Source organism: Lynx canadensis, chromosome X (assembly GCF_007474595.2).
Source record: "Lynx canadensis isolate LIC74 chromosome X, mLynCan4.pri.v2, whole genome shotgun sequence".
NCBI classification, from domain to species: domain Eukaryota; kingdom Metazoa; phylum Chordata; class Mammalia; order Carnivora; family Felidae; genus Lynx; species Lynx canadensis.
Window position 1 is genome coordinate 102,707,760 of NC_044321.2, and position 19,876 is coordinate 102,727,635.

The 19,876-nt window shown below is 38.2% G+C and overlaps 1 long non-coding RNA gene across 1 annotated transcript; it reads right to left on the bottom strand.

Moving 5' to 3' along the window:
* Positions 1-933: 933 nt before the first annotated feature.
* Positions 934-18,182, bottom strand: LOC115507421. The gene is made up of 3 exons (XR_003966645.1): positions 18,105-18,182; positions 16,958-16,963; positions 934-944 (listed from the first exon to the last, which is right to left on the bottom strand). It is a non-coding gene; the product is annotated as an uncharacterized LOC115507421 (long non-coding RNA).
* Positions 18,183-19,876: the final 1,694 nt, after the last annotated feature.

Below are 19,876 nucleotides of genomic sequence, written 5' to 3' on the forward strand. Positions count from 1 at the left end.
TAAATGAGTTTAGTAAAGTTGCAGACACAAAATTAATACGCAGGAATCAGTAGTATTTCCATACACAAATAATAAAGTATTGGAAAGAGAAACTAAGAAAACAATACCAGAATTCCCGGAAGATGGCGGCTTAGGAGGACACTGGGCTTTCCGCGCGTCCTGCTGATCACTTAGATTCCACCTACACCTGCCTAACTAACCCAGAAAACCGCCAGAGGATTAGCAGAATGGAGTCTCTGGAGCCAAGCACAGACGAGAGGCCCACGGAAGAGGGTAGGAAGGGCAGAGAGGTGGTGTGTGCTCCACGGACTGGCGGGAGGGAGCCGGGGCGGAGGGGCGGCCTGCCGGCCAAGCAGAGCCCCTGAGTCTGGCTGGCAAAAGCGGAGGGGCTGGATGGAGTGTGTTCTGACAGCAAGCTCGACTTAGCCTCTGGGAGGTCATAAGTTATCAGCTCTGTTCGGGAAGCGGGAAGGCTGGAGGACAAAGGGAGGGAGAGTTGCTGAGCCCCCTGAGGACAGAGCTCAGCTTGGCAGGGAACAAAGGCGCTCACCAGCGCCATCTCCCTCGCCCATCCCCCAGCCAAAATCCCAAAGGGAACCAGGTCCTGCCAGGGAACTTGCTCGCTCAGCGCAAACAACCAACTCTGTGCTTCTTCGGAACCAAACCTCCAAAGCGGATCTGACTCCCTCCCGCTGCCACAGGGCCCCTCCTGAAGTGGATCACCTAAGGAGAAGCGAGCTAAGCCTGCCCCCCCTGCCCCTGTGCACCTTGCCTACCCACCCCAGCTAATACGCCAGATCCTCAGCACCACAAGCCTGCAGTGTGCAAGAAGCCCAGATGGGCCATGCCACCCCACAGTGAATCCCGCCCCTAGGAGAGGGGAAGAGAAGGCACACACCAGTCTGACTGTGGCCCCAGCAGTGGGCTTAGGGCAGACATCAGGTCTGACTGCAGCCCCGCCCACCAACTCCAGTTATACACCACAGCACAGGGGAAGTGCCCTGCAGGTCCTCACCACACCAGGGACTATCCAAAATGACCAAGCGGAAGAATTCCCCTCAGAAGAATCTCCAGGAAATAACAACAGCTAATGAACTGATCAAAAAGGATTTAAATAATATAACAGAAAGTGAATTTAGAATAAGAGTCATAAAATTAATCGCTGGGCTTGAAAACAGTATACAGGACAGCAGAGAATCTCTTGCTACAGAGATCAAGGGACTAAGGAACAGTCACGAGGAGCTGAAAAATGCTTTAAATGAAATGCAAAACAAAATGGAAACCACCACAGCTCGGATGGAAGAGGCAGAGGAGAGAATAGGTGAACTAGAAGATAAAGTTATGGAAAAAGAGGAAGCTGAGAAAAAGAGAGATAAAAAAAAATCCAGGAGTATGAGGGGAAAATTAGAGAACTAAGTGATACAAAAAAAGAAATAATATACGCATACTTGGTATCCCAGAGGAGGAAGAGAGAGGGAAAGGTGCTGAAGGGGTACTTGAAGAAATTATAGCTGAGAACTTCCCTGAACTGGGGAAGGAAAAAGGCATTGAAATCCAAGAGGCACAGAGAACTCCCTTCAGACATAACTTGAATTGATCTTCTGCACGACATATCATAGTGAAACTGGCAAAATACCAGGATAAAGAGAAAATTCTGAAAGCAGCAAGGGATAAACGTGCCCTCACATATAAAGGGAGACCTATAAGACTCGTGACTGATCTCTCTGTTGAAACTTGGCAGGCCAGAAAGAATTGGCACGAGATCTTCAGTGTGCTAGACAGCAAAAATATGCAGCCGAGAATCCTTTATCCAGCAAGTCTGTCATTTAGAATAGAAGGAGAGATAAAGGTCTTCCCAAACAAACAAAAACTGAAGGAATTCCTCACCACTAAACCAGCCCTACAAGAGATCCTAAGGGGGACCCTGTGAGACAAAGTACCAGAGACATCACTACAAGCATAAAACATACAGACATCACAATGACTCTAAACCCGTATCTTTCTACAATAACACTGAATGTAAATGGATTAAATGCACAACCAAACAACATAGGGTATCAGAATGGATAAAAAAACAAGACCCATCTATTTGCTGTCTACAAGAGACTCATTTTAGACCTGAGGACACCTTCAGATTGAGAGTGAGGGGATGGAGAACTATTTATCATGCTACTGGAAGCCAAAAGAAAGCTGGAGTAGCCATACTTATATCAGACAAACTAGACTTTCAATTAAAGGCTGTAACAAGAGATGAAGAAGGGCATTATATAATAATTACAGGGTCTATCCATCAGGAAGAGCTAACAATTATAAATGTCTATGCGCCGAATACTGGAGCCCCCAAATATATAAAACAATTACTCACAAACTTAAGCAACCTTATTGATAAGAATGTGGTAATTGCAGGGGACATTAACACTCCACTTACAGAAATGGATAGATCATCTAGACACACGGTCAATACAGAAACAAGGGCCCTGAATGAGACATTGGATCAGATGGACTTGACAGATATATTTAGAACTCTGCATCCCAAAGCAACAGAATATACTTTCTTCTTGAGTGCACATGGAACATTCTCCAAGATAGATCATATACTGGGTCACAAAACAGCCCTTCAAAAGTTCACAAGAATTGATTATACCATGCATACTTTCAGGCCACAATGCTATGAAGCTTGAAATCAACCACAGGAAAAAGTCTGGAAAACCTCCAAGTGCATGAAGGTTAAAGAACACCCTACTAAAGAATGAGTGGTCAATCAGGCAATTAGAGAAGAAATTAAAAAATATATGGAAACAAATGAAAATGAAAATACAACAATCCAAATGCTTTGGGACACAGGGAAGGCAGTCCTGACAGGAAAATCCATCGCAATCCAGGCCTATCTCAAGAAACAAGAAAAATCCCAAATACAAAATCTAACAGCACACCTAAAGGAAATAGAAGCAGAACAGCAAAGGCAGCCTAAACCCAGCAGAAGAAGAGAAATAATAAAGATCAGAGCAGAAATAAACAATATAGAATCTAAAAAAACGGCAGAGCAGATCAACGAAACCAAGAGTTGTTTTTTTGAAAAAATAAACAAAATTGACAAACCTCTAGCCAGCCTTCTCAAAAAGAAAAGGGAGATGACCCAAATAGATAAAATCATGAATGAAAATGGAATGATTACAACCAATCCCTCAGAGATACAAACAATTATCAGGGAATACTATGAAAAATTATATGCCTACAAATTGGACAACCTGGAAGAAATGGACAAATTCCTAAACACCCACACTCTTCCAAAACTCAATCAGGAGGAAAGAGAAAGCTTGAACAGACCCATAACCAGCGAAGAAATTGAATTGGTTATCAAAAATCTCCCAACAAATAAGAGTCCAGGACCAGATGGCTTCCCAGGGGAGTTCTACCAGACGTTTAAAGCAGAGATAATACCTATCCTTCTCAAGCTATTCCAAGAAATAGAAGGGGAAGGAAAACTTCCAGACTCATTCTATGAAGCCAGTATTACTTTGATTCCTAAATCAAACAGAGACCCAGTAAAAAAAGAGAACTACAGGCCAATATCCCTGATGAATATGGATGCAAAAATTATCAATAAGATACTAGCAAATCGAATTCAAAAGCATATAAAAAGAATTATTCACCATGACCAAATGGGATTCATTCCTGGGATGCAGGGCTGGTTCAACATTCGCAAATCAATCAACGTGATACATCACATTAAAAAAAAAAAAAAAGAGAAGAACCATATGATCCTGTCAATCGATGCAGAAAAGGCCTTTGACAAAATCCAGCACCCTTTCTTAATAAAAACCCTTGAGAAAGTCGGGATAGAAGGAACATACTTAAAGATCATAAAAGCCATTTATGAAAAGCCCACAGCTAATATCCTCAATGGGGAAAAACTGAGAGCTTTTTCCCTGAGATCAGGAACACGACAGGGATGCCCACTCTCACCGCTGTTGGTTAACATAGTGCTGGAAGTTCTAGCATCAGCAATCAGACAACAAAAGGAAATCAAAGGCATCCAAATTGGCAAAGATAAAGTGAAGCTTTCGCTTTTTGCACATGACATGATACTATACATGGAAAATCCGATAGACTCCACCAAAAGTCTGCTAGAACTGATACATGAATTCAGCAAAGTTGCAGGATACAAAATCAATGTACAGAAATCAGTTGCATTCTTATACACTAACAATGAAGCAACAGAAAGACAAATAAAGAAACTGATCCCATTCACAATTGCACCAAGAAGCATAAAATACCTGGGAATACATCTAACCAAAGATGTAAAGGATCTGTATGCTGAAAACTATAGAAAGCCTATGAAGGTAATTGAAGAAGACTTAAAGAAATGGAAAGACATTCCCTGCTCATGGATTGGAAGAATAAATATGGTCAAAATGTCAATACTACCCAAAGCTATCTACACATTCAATACAATCCCAGTCAAAATTGCACCAACATTCTTCTCAAAACTAGAACAAGCAATCCTAAAATTCATATGGAACCACAAAAGGCCCTGAAGAGCCAAAGTAATTTTGAAGAAGAAGACCAAAGCAGGAGGCATCACAATCCCAGACTTTAGCCTCTACTACAAAGCTGTAATCATCAAGACAGCATGGTATTGGCACAAAAACAGACACATAGACCAATGGAATAGAATAGAAACCCCAGAACTAGACCCACAAACATATGGCCAACTCATCTTTGACAAAGCAGGAAAGAACATCCAATGGAAAAAAGACAGTCTCTTTAACAAATGGTGCTGGGAGAACTGGACAGCAACATGCAGAAGGTTGAAACTAGATCACTTTCTCACACCATTCCAAAAATAAACTTAAAATGGATAAAGGACCTGAATGTGAGACAGGACACCATCAAAACCCTAGAGGAGAAAGCAGGAAAAGACCTCTCTGACCTCAACCGTAGCAATCTCTTACTTGACACATCCCCAAAGGCAAGGGAATTAAAAGCAAAAATGAATTACTGGGACCTTATGAAGATAAAAAGCTTCTGCACAGCAAAGGAAACAACCAACAAAACTAAAAGGCAACCGACAGAATGGGAAAAGATATTTGCAAAGGACATATCGGACAAAGGGCTAGTATCCAAAATCTATAAAGAGCTCACCAAACTCCACACCCGAAAAACAAATAACCCAGTGAAGAAATGGGCAGAAAACATGAATAGACACTTCTCTAAAGAAGACATCCGGATGGCCAACAGGCACATGAAAAGATGTTCAACGTCGCTGCTTATCAGGGAAATACAAATCAAAACCACATTCAGATATCACCTCACACCAGTCAGAGTGGCCAAAATGAACAAATCAGGAGACTATAGATGCTGGAGAGGATGTGGAGAAACCGGAACCCTCTTGCACTTTTGGTGGGAATGCAAATTGGTGCAGCCGCTCTGGAAAGCAGTGTGGAGGTTCCTCAGAAAATTAAAAATAGACCTACCCTATGACCCAGCAATAGCACTGCTAAGAATTTATCCAAGGGATACAGGAGTACTGATGCATAGGGGCACATGTACCCCAATGTTTATAGCAGTACTCTCAACAAGAGCCAATTTATGGAAAGAGCCTAAATGTCCATCAACTGATGAATGGATAAAGAAATTGTGGTTTATATGCACAATGGAATACTACGTGGCAATGAGAAAGAATGAAATATGGCCTTTTGTAGCAACGTGGATGGAACTGTAGAGTGTGATGCTAAGTGAAATAAGCCATACAGAGAAAGACAGATACCATATGTTTTCACTCTTATGTGGATCCTGAGAAACTTAACAGAAACCCATGGGGGAGGGTAAGGAAAAAAAAAAGAGGTTAGAGTGGGAGAGAGCCAAAGCATAAGAGACTGTTAAAAACTGAGAACAAACTGAGGGTTGATGGGGGGTGGGAGGGAGGAGAGGGTGGGTGATGGGTATTGAGGAGGGCACCTTTTGGGATGAGCACTGGGTGTTGTATGGAAACCAATTTGACAATAAATTTCATATATTAAAAAAAAAAAAACAGGCCAATGGAGTCAATATTTGACCAAAATGACCTATATGAAAGTGAAAGCCCTTTTTTTAAGTTTATTTATTTATTTTGAGAGACAGAGAGCATGAGTGGGGGGAGGGGCAGAGAGAGAGAATTCCAAGCAGGCTCATTGTTGTCAGTTCAGAATCCAACTCACGGTTTGAACTCATGAACCATGAGATCACGACGATAGCTGAAACTAAGAGTTGGATGCTTAACCAACTGAGCCACCCAGGCGACCCATGAAAGGCCTTTTTAATGACACTATAAACACTACTTTATTGAAAGATATATCTCCTTTTGGAGTTTTCAAGACAAGAGAATATTTAAATCTGGGTTATTTCTGGGAGTTTTCAAAAGCCACTTTATGTCTGTGTGTGGGGAACCCCTTATTAAAAAAAACTTTAAACATTTTGTTTTGGGGGCACCTGGGTGGCTCAGTCAGTTAAGCGACTGGCTTCAGCTCAGGTGATGATCTCACAGTTTGTGAGTTCAAGCCCCACATCAGGCTCTGTGTTCACATCTCAGAGCCTGGAGCCTGCTTCAGATTCTGTGTCCCTCTGTCCCTCTGTGTTTCTGTCTCTCAAAAATAAGTAAACATTAAAAAAATTAAAATAAATAAATAAATAAATATTTTGTTTTGTTATGCTCTTATTGGTACTTAGCAATAAGGCTAACAATATAAAAAATAAATGGAAATCCTGTTGCAGATATTCATGCAATCTGTTATTCTTCCGATTCTATGACAGAAGTACATTCCAGTGAATTGAAATAAACACACGGCTGCCAAAATAATCTTTTCAGGTAATTGTTTCAAAAAGATGTTATATATTAACATCTGAGGCTCACTGTGAAAACTTTCTTCTGGGCTTTAACTTAGAATCATAATTTAGTTTAAGACTTCTTTCAAGTTGGGTAAAAACAGCAGGATTAGTTTTGTGGGCCCACTGATTAAAAACTCTGGTACTCCTAGAACATATATAAAGACGTATCCATTAGTATCAACAAACATTTAAAACAGAAGTGACTACTGAGAATTTTATAGAAATTTTCCTAATACAATTAAGACAGAGGAAATTTATTCACTATAGGAAAAAAAAAAACAAAACTAAACTCCGTAAATTTCCAAGATCAAGTCATCATTATATTTTGACAAGGATAAATGAAAATGTATTCAAGTATTTTACTTTACTCAATTAAGATTCATATTCCACTTATTTTCCAATACATGAGGATGCTCTGTCATAATTACAATGGAGTCAGCATTGTTAGAAACATATCTGGATCACTATAAAAGAGAACATATTTAAGGAAGAAAAAAATGAATAAATGTGTAGCTTTATATAGTTTTCAATTTTCAAAGAAAGGAAAGTGAGAAAATTAATAAAGACAATGCTTTTCTTCATTTAAAACCATTTTTATTGAGATATAATTGACATGCAACATTATATTAGTTTTAGGGGGCACCATAATGATTTGATATATGTCTATATTGTGAAATGATTATCACAATAAGTTTAGTTAACATCCTGAACTGCACATTTTTTTCTTGCAATGAGAATGTTTAACATTTACTTTTTAAGCAACTTTCAAATACAAAATACAAAATTGATAACTATAGTCACCATGATGTATATTACATCCCCAGGATGTATGTATTTCATAAGTAGAAGTTTTCACCTTTTGGCCAACTTCACACATTTGGCCCACCCCCCTGCTTCCACCTGTGGCAACCACCAATGTGAACTCTGTATCTATTTGTTCAGGCTTTTTTGGTTTGGTTTGGTTTTGGTTTTGGTTTTAAGATTAATCATTTAACTGATATAATAAAGCATTAATATTTCTCTAAATTATTTAATTTAGCATAATGCCCTCAAGGTCCATCCATGCTGTCACAAATGACAAAATTCCTTTCATTTTTATAGCTGATTAATATTCCAGTGCCAGTGTGCTACACACACACATTTTATTTTTTCTTTTTCTTTTTTAATTAAATTGAAGTTAGCATATAATATAGTATTGGTCTTGGGAGTAGAATTTAATAACTCCTCACTTGCATATAACACCTTGTGCTTATGCCAGTGAGTGTTCTCCTTAATGCCCATCACCCATCTAGCCCACCCCTCCCCACATACCTTCCAGCAACCCTCAGTTTGCTCTCTGTAAGAGTCTCTTTTGATTTGTTTTTTGTTTTTATTTTATTTTATTTTTCCTTTCCTTTCCCTACGTTCATCTGTTTTCTTTCTTAAATTCCACATGAGAGAAATCATATGATATTTGTTTTTCTCTGTCTGACTTATTTTGCTTAGCATAACACACTCTAGTTCCACCACATTATTGCAAATGGCAAGATTTCATTCTTTTTGATCAGTGAGTAATATTCCATTCTATGTATATACCATATCTTATTTATCCACTCATAAGTTAATGGACATTTGGACTCCTTCCATAATTTGGCTGTTGTTGATAGCGCTGCTATAAACATTGGGGTGCATGTGCCTCTTCAAATAGACATTTTTTGGTACTCATTGGATAAATAAATAATAGCACAGTTGCTGGGTCATAGAGTAGTTCTATTTTTAGTTTTTTTGGGGGCCTCTGTACTATTCTCCAGAGTGACTACACAAGTTGCATTCCCACCAATAGTGCAAGAGGGTTCTTCTTTCTCCACATCCTCACCAACATCTGTTGTTTCCTGAGTTATTAATTTTAGCCATTCTGACTGGTCTTACTGTGATTTTGATTTGTATTTCCTTGATAATGAGTGATGATGAACAACTTTTCATGTGTCTGTTAGCCATCTGGCTCTTCTTTGGAAGTGTCTATTCATGACTTCTGTGCATTTCTTCACTGTATTATTTTTTTTGGGGGGGTGTTGAATTTGATAAGTTCTTCATAGATTTTGGATACTAACCCTTTATCTGATATGTCTTTGGAAATATCCTCCCATTCTGTCAGTTGCCTTTTATTTTTCCTGATTGTTTCCTTTGCTGTGAAGAAGCTTTTTATTTTGGTAAGATCTCAATAGTTCATTTTTGCTTTTGTTTCCCTTGTCTCTGGAGATATGTCCAGTGAGAAGCTCCTGCAGCTAAGGTTAAGGAGATTGCAGCCTGTTTTCTTTTTTCTTAAGCATTTTTTTTGTTTATAGAAAGAGCATGATTGGGGGAGGGGCAAAGAGATAAGGAGATGGAGAATCTCAAGCAGGCTCCACGCTTTAAGTGCAGAGCCTGATGTGGGGCTTGAACTCACAAACCGTGAGATCATGACCTGAGCAAAAATCAAAAGTCCGACACTTACCTGACTGAGTCTCGCAGGCACCACCACTGCCTGTTTTCTCCTCTAGGTATTTGATGATTTCCTGTCTTAAATTTAATTCTTTCATCCACTTTGCATTTATTTTTGTGTATGGTATAAGAAAGTGGTCCAGTTTTATTCTTCTGGATGTCACTGTCCAGTTTTCTCAGCACCATTTGCTGAAGAGACTGCTTTTTTCCATTGGATATTCTTGCTTTGTCAAAGATTAGTTGGCCATACATTTGTGGGTCCATTTCTGGGTTCTGGGTTCTATTGTCTTCCATTGATCTATGTGTCTTTTTGTGTGTGTGTGCCAATACCATACTGTCTTAATGATGAAGCTTTGTAGTAAAGTTTAAAGTCTGGAATTGTGATGCCGCCAGTTTTGCTTTTCTTTTTCAACAATTACTTTGGCTATTTGAGGTCTTTTCTGGTTATATACAAATTTTAGAATTGTATATTCTAGTTGTGTCAGGAATGCTGGTGTTACTTTGGTAGGGATTGCATTGAATATGTAGATTGCTTGGTGTAGTATAGCCATTTTAAGAATATTTGGTCTTTTTGTCCATGAGCATGAAATATTTTTCCATTTCTTTGTGTCTTCTTCAGTTTCTTTCATCAGCATTCTATAGTTTTCAGCATTCAGTGGCACCTGGGTGGCTCAGTTGGTTAAGCGTCCGACTTCAGCTCAGGTCATGATCTTGCAGTCCGTAAATTTAAGCCCCGTGTCAGGCTCTATGCTGACAGCTGAGAGCCTGGAGCCTGCTTCAGATTCTGTGTCTCCCTTTCTCCCCCACCCCCCTATGCTTTGCCTCTCTCTGTCTCTGAAAAATGAATAAACCTTAAAAAATGTATAGTTTTCAGCATTCAGATTTTTTACCTCTTTAGTTAAGTTTATTCCTAGGAATTTTATTACTTTTGTTGCAATTGTAAATGGGATTAATTCCTTGATTTCTCTTCCTGACGCTTAATTGTTGGTGTATAGAAATGCAACAGATTTCTGTATGTTGATTTCATATCCTGCAACTTTGTTTAATTCAAGTCTGAGTTCTAGCAGGTTTTTTTTCCTTTTTTTTTTTCCTTTTTTTTGTGGAATCGTTTGGGTTTTCCACATAGAGTATCATGCCATCTGTGAAGAGTGAAAGTTTGACTTCTTCCTTGCTGATTTGGATGCTTTTTATTTCTTTTTGTTGTCTGATTGCTGAGGCCAGGGCTTCCAGTACTATGTTGAACAATAGTGGTGAGAGTGGACATCCCCCTGTCGTGTTCCTGACCTCAGGGGGGAAGCTCTTAGATTTTCCCCATTGAGGATGATATTAGCTTTGGGGCTTTCATATATGGTCTTTATTATGTTGAGGTATGTTATTTCTATCCCAACTTTCTTGATGGTATTTGTCAAGAAAGGATGATGTATTTTGTCAAATGTTTTTTCTGCCTCAATTGAGAGTACCATGTGGTTCTTATCCTTTCTTTCATTTATGTGAGGTATCACATTGATTGATTTGCAGATATTAAACCACCCATACAGCCCATAAATCCCACTTGATCTTGGTGAATAATTCTTTTTAATATATTATGTGAGTCAATTTGCTAGTATCTTGTTTAGAATTTTTGCATCCTGGTTCATCAGGGAAACTGGTCTGTAATTATTCTTTATATTGGGGTCTTTGGTATTTGAATCAAGGTAATGCTGGCCTCAGGGAATGAGTTTGGAAGTTGTCCTTCCATTTCTTTTTTTTTTTTTTTTTGCGGGGGGGACAGTTTCAAAAGAATAGATATTAACTCTTATTTAAAGGTTTTGTAAAATTCCTCTATGAAGCAGTCAGGCCCTGGACTCTTGTTTGTTGGAAGATTTTTAAATACTGATTCAATTCCTTTACTTGTATAGGTCCATTCAAATTTTCTATTTCTTCCTATTTTAGTTTGGGTAGTTTCTGTTTCTAGGAATTTATCCATTTCTTCTAGATTGCCCAGTTTGTTGGCATATAATTGCTTATAATATTCTTTTTATTGATTGTATTTCTGCAGTGTCAGAAATTCATTCTTTTTGATTGCTGAGTAATACCCCATTGTGTGTGTATATGTGTGTGTGTGTGTGTGTGTGTGTGTGTGTGTGTGTGTATATATATATATATATATATATATATATACACCACATGTTCTTTATCCATTCATCCATCGATGGACATTTGGGCTCTTTCCATACTTTGGTTATTGGTGAGAGTGCTGCTGTAAACATTGGGGTGCATTTGCCCCTTCGAAAAGGCATACCTGTATCTCTTGGATAAATACCTAGTAGTGCAATTTCTGGGTCGTAGGGTAGTTCTGTTTTTAGTTTTTTGAGAAACCTCCATAGTGTTTTCCAGAGTGGCTGTGCCAGTTTGCATTCCCACCAGAAGTGCCAAAGAGATCCTCTATCTCCACATCCTCACCAACATCTGTTTTTTCCTGAGTTGTTAATGTTAGCCGTTTGAACAGGTGTGAGGTGGTATCTCAGTGTGGTTTTGATTTGTGAGGTGGTATCTCAATGTGGTTTGATTTCCCTGATAGTGAGTGATGTTGAACATTTTTTCATGTGTCACGTGGCCATCTGGATGTCTTCTTTGGAGAAGTGTCTATTCATGTCTTTTGCCCATTTCTTCACTGGATTATTTGTTTTTTGGGTGTTGAGTTTGGTAAGTTATTTATAGATTTTAGATTTTAACCCTCTATATGATAGATCTTTGGAAATATCTTCCCATTCTGTTAGTTGTCTTTTAGTTTTGCTGATTGTTTCCTTTGCTGTGCAGAAGCTTTTTATCTCGATGAGCTCCCAATAGTTCATTTTTGCTTTTGTTTCCCTCACCTCTGGAGATGTGTTGAGTAAGAAGTTGCTGTGGCCAAGGTCAAAGAGGTTTTGCCTGCTTTCTCCTGGAAGATTTTGATGGCTTCCAGTCTTACATTTAGGTTTTTCATCCATTTTGAGCTTATTTCTGTGTATGGTGTTAAGAAAATGGTCCAGGTTCATTTTTCTGCATGTCACTGTCCAGTTTTCCCAGCACCACTTGCTGAGGAGACTGTCTTTATCCCTTGAATATACTGTCCTGCTTTGTCAAATATTAGTTGGCCATACATTTGTGGCTCCGTTTCTGGGTTCTCTATTCTGTTCCATTGATCTGAGTGTCTGTTTTTGTGCCAGTACCATACTGTCTTGATGATTACAGTTTTGTAATACAGCTTGAGGTCTGGGATTGTGATGCCACCTGCTTTGTTTTTCATCTTCAAGATTGTTTTGGCTATTTGGGGTCTTTTCTGGTTCCATACAAATTTTAGGATTGTTTGTTCTAGCTCTGTGAAGAATGCTGGTATTATTTTGATAGGGATTGAATTGAATATGTTGATTGTTTTGGGTAGTATTGACATTTTAAGAATATTTGTTCTTATCCAGGAGCATAAAATATTTTTTTCCATTTTATTGTGTCTTTTTCAGTTTGTTTCATAAGCTTTCTATAGTTTTCAGTGTATAGATTTTTCACTACTTTGGTTAGATTTATTCCTAGGTATTTTATGGTTTTTGGTACAATTATCAATGGGATCGATTCCTTGATTTCTCTTTCTGTTTCTTCATTTGGTGTATAGGAAGGCGACCAATTTCTGTACATTGATTTTATATCCTACCACTTTGCTGAATTCATGGATCAGTTCTAGCATTTTTTTGATGGAATTACTTGGGTTTTTCATATAGACTATCATATCATCTGCGAAGAGTGAAAGTACAACCTCCTCCTGGCCGATTTGGATGCCTTTTATTTCTTTGTGTTGTCTGATTGCAGAGGCTAAGACTTTAAATACTGTGTTGAATGACAGTGGTGAGAGTGGACATCCCTGTCTTGCTCCTGACCTTAGGGGGAAAGCTCTCAGTTTTTCCCCATTGAGGATGATATTAGCGTTGGGTCATGGATATATGGCTTTTATGATCTCGAGGTATGATACTTCTACCCCTACTTTCTTGAGGCTTTTTATCAAGAAAGGATGATGTATTTTGTGAAGTGCTTTCTCTGCATTTTTTTGAGAGGATCATGTGGTTATTTTCCTTTCTTTTATTGATGTGATGAGTCACATTGATTGTTTTGTGGATATTGAACCAGCCCTGCATCCCAAGTATAAATGTCAATTGGCCATGGTGAATAGTTCTTTAATTTGTATTGTTGGAACCAGTTGGCTAATATCTTGTTGAGGACTTTTGCATCCATGTTCATCAGGGAAATTGATCTATAGTTCTCCTTTTTAGTGGGTGTCTGTCTGGTTTTGGAATCAAGGTAATGCTGGCTTCATAGAGAGTTTGGAAGTTTTCCTTCCATTTATATTTTTGGAACAGCTTCAAGATAATAGGTGTTAACTCTTTCTTAAATGTTTGGTAGAATTCCCCTGGAAAGCCATCTGGCCCTGGACTCTTGGTTTTTGGGAGATTTTTTTTTTATTACTAATTCGATTACTTTACTGGTTATGGGTCTGTTCATATTTTCTATTTCTTCGTGTTTCAGTTTTGGTAGTGTATATGTTTCTAGGAATTTGTCCATTTCTTCCAGAGTTCCTATTTTATTGGCATGTAATTGCCATTATATTGTCTTATTTTTGTTTGTATTTCTTCTGTGTTGGTTGTAATCTCTCCTCTTTCATTATTGATTTTATTTATTTGGGTCCTTTCCTTTTTCTTTTTGATCAAACTGGCTAGTGGTTTATCAATTTTGTAAATTCTTTCAAAGAACCAGCTTATGGTTTCATTGATCTGTTCTACTGGGTTTTTGTTTGTTTGTTTTGTTTTGATAGCATTGATTTCTGCTTTAATTTTTATTATTTCCTGTCTCTTGCTGGTTTTGGGTTTTATTTGCTGTTCTTTTTCCAGCCATTTAAGGTGTAAGGTTAGATTGTGTATCTGAGACCTTTCTTCCTTCTTTAGGAAGGCCTGGATTGCTATATACTTCCCTCTTATGACTGCCTTTGTTGAGTCCCAGAGGTTATGGGCTGTTGTGTTATCTTTTTCATTGGCTTCCATGTAATTTTTAATTTCCTCTTTAAATTCTTGGTTAGCCCATTCATTCTTTAGTAAGATATTCTTTAGTTTCCAAGTATTTGTTATCTCTCCAAATTTTTTTCTTGTGGTTGATTTCAAGTTTCACAGCATTGTGGTCTGAAAATATGCACGGTATGATCTTGATCTTTTTGTACTTGTTGAGGGCTGATATGGTCCCAATATGTGATCTATTCTGGAGAACGTTCCATGTACACTTGAGAAGAATGTATATTCTGCTGATTTAGGATGAAATGTTCTGAATATATCTGTTAAGTCCATCTGGTCCTGTGTGTCTTTCAAAGCCAATGTTTCCTTGTTGATTTTCTGTTTAAATGATCTGTCCATTTCTGTGAGTGGGTTGTTGAAGTCCCCTACTATTATGGTATTATCATCAAAGAGTTTCTTTATGTTTGTTATTAGTTGATTTCTATATTTGGGTGCTCTCACATTTGGAGCAGAAATGTTTAGAATTGTTAGGACTTCTTGGTGAATAGACCCCTTAATTATGATATAATGCCCTTCTTCATGTCTTGTTACAGTCTTCATTTTAAAGCCTAGATTTTCTGATATAAGTATGGCTAGTCTGCCTTTCTTTTGTTGACCATTAGCATGATAGATGGTTCTCTATCCCCTTACTTTCAATCTGAAGGTGTCTTTAGGTCTAAAGTGGGTCTATATGCTTGTAAACAGTATAAAGTTGGATTTGTTTTCTTACTATTCTGTTACCCTATGCCTTTTGATTGGAGCATTTAGTACCCACTTTAGAGTGAGTACTGAAAGATATGAATTTATTGCCATTATGTTGCTTGTAGAGTTGGAGTTTCGGGTGGTTTTCTCTGGTCCTTTCTAATCTTTATTGTTTTTGGTCTTTTTGTTTTTTTCCTTCTTTTGTCCCTTCAGAGTCCCCCTTAAAATTTCTTGCAGGACTGGTTTAGTGGTCACGGACTCCTTTAAATTTTGGGGGGGAAACTTTTAATCTCTCCCAATTTGAATGACAGCCTTGCTGGATAAAGAATTCTTGGATGCATATTTTTCTGATTCAGCACATTGAATATATCCTGCCACTCCTTTCTGGCCTTCCAAGTTTCTGTGGATAGGTCTACTGCAAACCTGATCTTTCTTCCCTTGTAGGTTAAAGACTTTTTTTCCCTTTCTGTTTTCATGATTCTCTCCTTGCCTGAGTATTTTGTGAATTTGACTATGATATGTCTTGTTGATGGTCAGTTTTAGTCAAATCTTATGGGAGTCCTCTGTGCTTCCTGGATTTTGATGTCTGTCTTTCCCCAGGTTAGGAAAGTTTTCTACTATGATTTGCTCACATAACCCTTCTACCCCTTTTTCTCTCTCTTCATCTTCTGAGAGTCCTATGATTCTGATGTTGTTCCTTTTTAATGAACCACTGATTTTCCTAATTCTTAAATCGTGCTCTTTTGCATTAGTCTCCCTCTTTCTCTGCTTCATTTTTCTCTATAAGTTTGTCCTCTATATCGCTGATTCTTTGTTCTGCCTCATCCATCCTTGCCCCTGTGGGAACCATTTGAGATTGCAGCTCAGTTATAGCATTTTTTTATTTCATCCTGACTAGCTTTTCCTCCTTTTATCTCTGCAGAGAATGATTCTAATCTCTTTTTGGCCCCAGCTAAGAGGGATTCTAATCTATATTTAACCCCAGCTAGTATTCTTATTATCATGATTCTAAATTCTGGTTCAGATTCTTGCCTGTATCTGTGTAAATTCCCTGGCTGTCGTTTCTTCCTGCTGTTTCTTTTGGGGTGATTTCCTTCATTTCATCATTTTGAAGGAAGAAAAGGAATTAATAAGGTAAAAAATTAAAATTAAAAATTTAAAACAACACACATACACACAAAAAAAATCAAATAAATGATGCCGGATCCTAGATGTGTTTGGTCTGGTTATTGAAAAGAGCTTGATAGATTAGAGAAAAAGCGGGGGGGTGGGGAGAGGGAGGAAAGAAAAAAAAAAGAAAAAAACAAGAAAAAAAGGAAAACTTTTGAAAATTTGAGAAAATGAATACAATGAAATAGAATAAAATGACATGATGGAAGTAAAATAGAATTTGAAAAATTTACAAAAAAGTTAAAAAATATATAGTAGAAAAAAATTAAGAAAAATATTTTTAATAAAAATTGAAAAGAAAAATATTTTTTTTCTCTTTCTGTATTCAAGAAAAAGAAAAGACATAAAAAAATTGAATGGATGAACCACCGAGCATACTAAAATATGATTGAAATTACATTATTTTCTCCTAGAAGTCAAACTATGAAGCACTTTACAGTCCTTAAACTAAGCAGGCAGAGAGATTTTTGGTGTTCCTGAAGAGCGAGGTTGGCCCAGTTGGGCGGGGCTTCTGTAATGGCTCCGTTCTCCACTAGATGGCGCCACTTAGCTTACTGGAGTGGATTGTTGTTGCTCCTGTAGTTGTGTATATGCATGCATGGGAAGGGTGAAAATGGCTTCACTCAGCTACCCAGTCTCTAGTATTGGAACTCTGTGCTCTCCCCGACCAGCAATTGCATACCTGTCCTTTGCCTGTGGCTTCTGTCCACTCCCCTCTTTTACACTGTGACCAAGCTGTCAGGTTGACAGGTGGCACCTCCCTCCTGAGTTTTATCTCAGATGCGACTGTGTTTCCCAGCCCCTCACTTCTGTGAGACTGTTGGTTTGACCCACTCAGATACTCTAGGGAAAGGTCTCATCGAGCAATGGCCAGGTGCCGGCCACACCCAGGAGTGTTTGTGGGACCATGCTACTGCTAAAGCCCAGAGACTGCGGTGGGGCACCAGCCCACCCCAGAAAAAGTTCACACAATTGTGTAGCAGCAGCATTTCAGGGATTATGGAAAATCACAACACACATCTGGCACCAGCCTTCCCCCTTAACATCCTTGTTCCAGCACCAGCGAATGTGGTTGTTCTCTGGGGTCTTCTGGGACTGGGTGGCTGCACAGCCTCTACCAAACATCCTCCCAGCAGTGGAACTACTTCTCCCTATGTGACTCAAGGACCTCCTGGACCCCACTCTGCTCCTAGGGATTCGCTCTTCCCACCAGAGCACTGCCAGGTATTGAGTTGCACAGTTTCAGACTCTGTGCTCCCCCTGTTTATAGAATCTTAATGGAATTTGTACCCTGTCCTCCTTTCTCCCTTTTTAGTTCAGTCCCTGCAGCTGTTTCCACTTTTCCACTTTCTCTCCAGCTGCTTTGGGGGGAGGTGTGCTTTTCCCATACTTGCCCCCTCCCATCTCTGTCCTCTTTCTACAAGCAAAAACAGCTCCCTGCCCTCTGCGTCTTCTCTCTCCCCCAGGTCACCTCTCCATGCCACGTAACTGTTGAGTTATGTTATTCAGGTTGTGCAGATTCTTGTCTTAATCCTCAAATCAGTTTTCTAGGTGTGTAGGATGGTGTAGTGTTGATCTGGCTGTATTTCATGATGCGAGACACAAAAAATACTTCCATGCTGTCCTTCCATCTTGGCTCAGCCGCACTTGGTTCAGCTGCACAGAGCACATTTTCTTTATCCATTCACCCATCAATGGATAATTAGGTTGTTCACATTTCTTAGCTATTTGAAATAATGCTGCAATACTAATAGCTGCAAAAAAAAACCACACATGAAGGTACAAATGTCTTTTCAACAGTGATTTTATTTCTTTCACATCAATACTCAGAAGTGAAATTGGTGTTTGATGGGCCACATGGTAGTTCTAGTTTTAATTTTTTGAGGAACCTCCTTGCCATTTTCCTTTAATGGCTGCACCAATGTACATTCCCACGTATAATATGAAATGGCCTCCTTTTTCCTACATCCTTGTCAGCAAGAGTTATTTCTTGTCTTTTGACAATAAACATTCCAACTAGTGTGAAGGAATATATCATTGTGGTTTTGGTTTGAATTTCCCTGATGATTAGTGATGTTGAGCACCTTTTCACATACCAGTAGGCCATCTTTATGTTTTCTTTGGAAAAATGTCTATTCAGATCCTCTGCCCATTTTTGAATCAGACTGTTTTTTATATATTGTGTTGTGTAAGTCCTGTATATACTTTCCAATAATACCTTAAAGATATATCACTTGCAAATATTTCCTTGCATTCTGTAGGTTGCCTTTTCATTTGTTTCCTTTGCAGTACAGAAGCTATTTAGTATGATGTAGTCACACTTGTTTATGTTTGCTTTTGTTGCCTTTTCTTTTGTCATAAAATTAAAAAAAATAATTACCAAGACTGATGACAAGGAGCTTAACACTTAGGTTTTTGTTTAGAAATTTTATGATTTCAGGTCTTATGTTAATTCTTTCATCCATTTTGAGTTTATTTTTGTTTATGATGTAAGACAGTGGCCTAGTTTCAGCCTTTTTTCTGTAGTTTTCAAATTTTTCCAGCAAAATTTATTGAACAGACTGTTCTTCCCTCATTGTATATTCTTGGATCCTACATTATAAATTAATTTGTCATATATGGATGTTTTATTTCTGGGTTCTCTATTCTGGTTCTCTATTTTTATGTAAACACCATAGTGTTTTGAATATAATAACTTTGTAATATAGTTTGAAATCAGGAAGTTTGATGCCTCCGGCTGTGTGTGTATATATGTGTGTGTGTGTGTGTGTGTGTGTGTGTGTGTGTGTGTGTGTTTAATGATAGCTTTGGCTATTTGGGGTCTTCTGTAGTTACATACAATTTTTTTTTTTAGTTGGTTCCAGTTCTGTGAAAAACACTGTTGTTATTTTGATAGGGATTACATTAAGTCTGTAGATTGCTTTGGGTAGTATGGAAATTTTAACAATATTTTTTCTTCCAATGCATGAGCATGGAGTATCTTGCCATTTATTTGTGTCATCTTTAATTTCTTTCATCAATGTTTATTTATTTTTTATTTTTTTACATTTATTTATTTTTGAGAGACAGAGAGAGACAGAGTGTGAGCAGGGGAGGGGCAGAGAGAGAGAGAAACACAGAATCTGAAGCAGGCTTCAGGTTCTGAGCTGTCAGCACAGAGCCCGATGCAGGGCTTGAACCCATGAACTGTGAGATCATGACCTGAGGTGAAGTTGGACGCTTAACTGACTGATCCACCCAGATGCCCCTTTTTCATCAATTTTTAATAGTTTTCACAATACAATTCCTTTTTAACTCCTTAGTTAAGTTTATTTCTAGGTATTTTATTATTTTGGTGCAATTGTAAATGGAATTGCTTTCTTAATTTCTCTTTCTGCTGCATCATTATTAGTATGTAGAAATGCAACAGATTTCTGTATATTGACTTTGTATCCTATGCGTTACTGAATTAATGTATCAGTCCTCGTGTTGTTTTTTTTTTTTTTTTTTTGGTGGGGTCTTTATGGTGTTCTATATATAGTATTATGCCATTTGCAAATAGGGAAAATTTTACTTCATAAACAATTTGGACGCATTTTCTTTCTTTTTGTTATCTGATTTTTGTGGTTGTGACTTCTAGTACTGTGTTA